The sequence below is a fragment of the Triticum dicoccoides genome, chromosome 1A, assembly GCF_002162155.2.
Source record: "Triticum dicoccoides isolate Atlit2015 ecotype Zavitan chromosome 1A, WEW_v2.0, whole genome shotgun sequence".
NCBI lineage: Eukaryota > Viridiplantae > Streptophyta > Magnoliopsida > Poales > Poaceae > Triticum > Triticum dicoccoides.
Window position 1 is genome coordinate 70,219,904 of NC_041380.1, and position 5,630 is coordinate 70,225,533.

The following is a 5,630-nucleotide window of genomic DNA, read 5'->3' on the forward strand; positions in this document are numbered from 1 at the left end:
ACGCGCATCGTCACCTCGTCCTTAGCCAATCTTCGCTTAATCCGTAGTCCCTGTTTCGAGTTGCAAATATTAGCAACAGAACCAGTATCAAATACCCAGGTGCTACTGCGAGCATTAGTAAGGTACACATCAATAACATGTATATCACATATACCTTTGTTCACCTTGCCATCCTTCTTATCCGCCAAATACTTGAGGCAGTTCCGCTTCCAGTGACCAGTCTGCTTGCAGTAGAAGCACTCAGTTTCAGGCTTAGGTCCAGGTTTGGGTTTCTTCTCTTGAGCAGCAGCTTGCTTGCTGTTCCTTTTGAAGTTCCCCTTCTTCTTCCCTTTGCCCTTTTTCTTGAAACTAGTGGTCTTGTTGACCATCAACACTTGATGCTCCTTCTTGATTTCTACCTCCGCAGCTTTCAGCATTGCGAAGAGCTCGGGAATAGTCTTATTCATCCCTTGCATATTATAGTTCATCACGAAGCTCTTGTAGCTTGGTGGCAGTGATTGGAGAATTCTGTCAATGATGCAATCATCTGGAAGATTAACTCCCAATTGAATCAAGTGATTATTATACCCAGACATTTTGAGTATATGCTCACTGACAGAACTGTTCTCCTCCATCTTGCAGCTATAGGACTTATTGGAGACTTCATATCTCTCAATCCGGGCATTTGCTTGAAATATTAACTTCAACTCCTGGAACATCTCATATGCTCCATGACGTTCAAAACGTCGTTGAAGTCCCGATTCTAAGCCGTAAAGCATGGCACACTGAACTATCGCGTAGTCATCAGCTTTGCTCTGCCAGACGTTCATAACATCTGGTGTTGCTCCAGCAGCAGGCCTGGCACCCAGCGGTGCTTCCAGGACGTAATTCTTCTGTGCAGCAATGAGGATAATCCTCAAGTTATGGACCCAGTCCGTGTAATTGCTACCATCATCTTTCAACTTTGCTTTCTCAAGGAACGCATTAAAATTCAACGGAACAACAGCACGGGCCATCTATCTACAATCAAACATGAATAAGCAAGATACTATCAGGTACTAAGTTCATGATAAATTAGGTTCAATTAATCATATTACTTAAAGAACTCCCACTTAGATAGACATCCCTCTAATCCTCTAAGTGATTACGTGATCCAAATCAACTAAACCATGTCCGATCATCACATGAGATGGAGTAGCTTCATTGGTGAACATCACTATGTTGATCATATCTACTATATGATTCACGCTCGACCTTTCAATCTCCGTGTTCCGAGGCCATATCTGTATATGCTTGGCTCGTCAAGTATAACATGAGTATTCCGCATGTGCAACTGTTTTGCACCCATTGTATTTGAACGTAGAGCCTATCACACCCGATCATCACGTGGTGTCTCAGCACGAAGAACTTTCGCAACGGTGCATACTCAGGGAGAACACTTCTTGATAATTAGTGAGAGATCATCTTATAATGCTACCATCAATCAAAGCAAGATAAGATGCATAAAATATAAACATCACATGCAATCAATATAAGTGATATGATATGGCCATCATCATCTTGTGCTTGTGATCTCCATCTTCGAAGCACCATCATGATCACCATCGTCACCGGCGCGACACCTTGATCTCCATCGTAGCATCATTGTCGTCTCGCCAATCTTATGCTTCCACGACTATCGCTACCGCTTAGTGATAAAGTAAAGCATTACAGCGCGATTGCATTGCATACAATAAAGCGACAACCATATGGCTCCTGCTAGTTGCCGATAACTCGGTTACAAAACATGATCATCTCATACAATAAAATTTAGCATCATGTCTTGACCATATCACATCACAACATGCCCTGCAAAAACAAGTTAGACGTCCTCTACTTTGTTGTTGCAAGTTTTACGTGGCTGCTACGGGCTTAAGCAAGAACCAATCTTACCTACGCATCAAAACCACAACGATATTTGTCAAGTTGGTGTTGTTTTAACCTTCGCAAGGACCGGGCGTAGCCACACTCGGTTCAACTAAAGTTGGAGAAACTGTCACCCGCTAGCCACCTTTGTGCAAAGCATGTCGGGAGAACCGGTCTCGCGTAAGCGTACGCGTAATGTTGGTCCGGGCCGCTTCGTCCAACAATACCGTCGAACCAAAGTATGACATGCTGGTAAGCGGTATGACTTATATCGCCCACAACTCACTTGTGTTCTACTCGTGCAAATAACATCAACACATAAAACCTAGGCTCTGATACCACTGTTGGGTAACGTAGTAATTTCAAAAAAAATCCTATGCACACGCAAGATCATGGTGATGCATAGCAACGAGAGGGGAGAGTGTAATCTACGTACCCTTGTAGATCGACAACGGAAGCGTTAGCACAACGTGGTTGATGTAGTTGTACGTCTTCAAGGCCCGACCGATCAAGCACCGAAACTACGGCACCTCCGACTTCTAGCACACGTTCAGCTCGATGACGATCCCCGGACTCCGATCCAGCAAAGTGTCGGGGAAGAGTTCCGTCAGCACGTCGGCGTGGTGACGATCTTGATGTACTACCGTCGCAGGGCTTCGCCTAAGCACCGTTACAATATTATTGAGGACTATGGTGGAAGGGGGCACCGCACACGGCTAAGAATATGATCATGTGGATCAACTTGTGTCTCTAGGGGTGTCCCTTGCCTCCGTATATAAAGGATCAAAGGGGGGGTGCGGTCGGCCAGGAGAGGGCGCGCCAGGAGGAGTCCTACTCCCTCCGGGAGTAGGATTCCCCCCTTTCCTAGGTGGAATAGGATTCGGGAGGGGGGAAAGAGGAGAGAGAGAGGGAAGGGGGGGCGCCGCCCCCCTCTCCTTGTCCTATTTGGACTAGGGGGGAGGGGCGCGCGGCCCAGCCCTGGCCACCTCTCCTCTCTTCCACTAAAGCCCACTAAGGCCCATATACCTCCCGGGGGGTTCCGATAACCTCCCGGTAATCCGGTAAAATCCCGATTTCACCCGGAACACTTCCGATATCCAAATATAGGCTTCCAATATATCAATCTTTATGTCTCGACCATTTCGAGACTCCTCGTCATGACCGATCCCATCTGGGACTCCGAACTCCTTCGGTACATCAAAACTCATAAACTCATAATATAACTGTCATCGAAACCTTAAGCGTGCGGACCCTACGGGTTCGAGAACAATGTAGACATGACCGAGACACGTCTCCGGTCAATAACCAATAGCGGAACCTGGATGCTCATGTTGGCTCCTACATATTCTATGAAAATCTTTTATCGGTCAGACCGCATAACAACATACGTTGTTCCCTTTGTCATCGGTATGTTACTTGCCCGAGATTCGATCGTCGGTATCTCAATACCTAGTTCAATCTCGTTACCGGCAAGTCTCTTTACTCGTTCCGTAATACATCATCTCACAACTAACTCATTAGTTGCAATGCTTGCAAGGCTTATGTGATGTGTATTACTGAGAGGGCCCAGAGATACCTCTCCGACAATCGGAGTGACAAATCCTAATCTCGAAATACGCCAACCCAACATGTACCTTTGGAGACACCTGTATAGCACCTTTATAATCACCCAGTTACGTTGTGACGTTTGGTAGCACACAAAGTGTTCCTCCGGTAAACGGGAGTTGCATAATCTCATAGTCATAGGAACATGTATAAGTCATGAAGAAAGCAATAGCAACATACTAAACGATCGGGTGCTAAGCTAATGGAATGGGTCATGTCAATCAGATCATTCACCTAATGATGTGATCCCGTTAATCAAATAACAACTCTTTGTCCATGGTTAGGAAACATAACCATCTTTGATTAATGAGCTAGTCTAGTAGAGGCATACTAGTGACACTCTGTTTGTCTATGTATTCACACATGTATTATGTTTCCGGTTAATACAACTCTAGCATGAATAATAAACATTTATCATGATATAAGGAAATAAATAATAACTTTCTTATTGCCTCTAGGGCATATTTCCTTCACGACCGCCTCGTCGGCCGCTTCGTCGGCTGCCTCGTTGGTTGCTCCGACGGCGCCGGCTGGCCCAGTTACACGGGCTCGTACCGGCGTTCATCGTCTGAGCCTCCGGTACTCGAGCGACGAGTATGTCCTCGCAGCCTCCACCGCGGAGCCGTCGCCTCTTCCCGCGTCCGTTCGCGCCGCTCTCTGTGATCCTCACTGGCTTGCGGCGATGCAGGAAGAGTTCGATGCTCTTCTACGGAACCGCACCTGGACACTGGTTCCCCGGCCTCCTCGCGCCAACGTCATCACTGGCAAGTGGGTCTTTCGCCATAAGACCCGCTCGGATGGTACTCTCGAGCGCTACAAGGCTTGCTGGGTAGTCCGTGGTTTCCGCCAGCGCGCTGGAGTGGACTTCACTGAGACGTTTGCCCCGGTTGTAAAACCGGGCACGATCTGCACCGTCCTCCAACTTGCCGTGTCCCGAGGCTGGCCTGTTCACCAGATGGATGTCTCCAACGCCTTTCTCCACGGCCATCTTGAGGAGCAAGTGTATTGTGAGCAACCCACCGGTTTTGTCGACGCCTCCCTTCCTGGCCATGTGTGTCTGCTGTCCCGCTCTCTTTACGGGCTCAAGCAGGCACCCCGTGCCTGGTACCAACGGATCGCCGGGTTTCTTTAGACACTGGGCTTCAGCGTCACTCGCTCGGACGCCTCACTATTTGTCTATCGCCACGGTGACACGACTGCATATTTGCTTCTTTACATCGATGACATCACCCTGACGGCCTCCTCCGCGGCTCTTCTTCAGCAGATTACCCTCCGGCTGCGTGACGGGTTTGCTATTAAGGACTTGGGTGCTCTCCATTATTTCCTTGGCATTGAGGTCGTTCGGCGCCCGGATGGTTTCTTTCTTCATCAGCAGAAGTATGCACATGAGCTTCTTGAGCGTGCTGGCATGCTCAACTGTCACCCTGTTGCTACTCCTGTTGACACGAAGGCCAAGGTCTCTGCTCTTGAGGGCTCACTGGCGTCAGATGCTCCTTTCTACCGGTCTATCGTTGGTGCTCTTCAGTATTTGACTCTCACCAGACCGGATCTTCAGTATGCTGTTCAGTAGGTGTGTCTCCACATGCACGCCCCTCGTGACTCCCATTGGACGCTCGTGAAGCGGATTCTTCGTTACATCCGCGGCACGATGTCCCTCGGATTGACACTCACGACGTCTACTTCTCTGGAGGTGGTGGCCTACTCCGATGCAGACTGGGTTGGCTGCCCCGATACTCGTAGGTCCACCTCTGGCTACTGCGTCTACCTCGGTCCTTCACTCGTATCATGGTCGTCCAAGCGACAACCCACGGTTTCGCGCTCCAGCGTGGAGGCTGAGTACCGAGCTGTGGCCAACGCTGTTGCCGAGTGCACCTGGCTACGACAGTTACTTCAGGAGCTGCATCACGACGTCTCCCAGGCTACGATTGTCTACGGCGACAACGTTTCTACGGTGTACCTCTCCACCAACCCCGTTCATCATCGCCGGACTAAACACATTGAGCTAGACATTCACTTTGTGCGCGAGTAGGTGGCTCTTGGACGTATTCGGGTTCTCCATGTGCCGACTGCACAACAGTTCGCCGATGCGATGACGAAGGGACTGCCAACTTCTACCTTCGAGGAGTTTCGTTCCAGTCTTT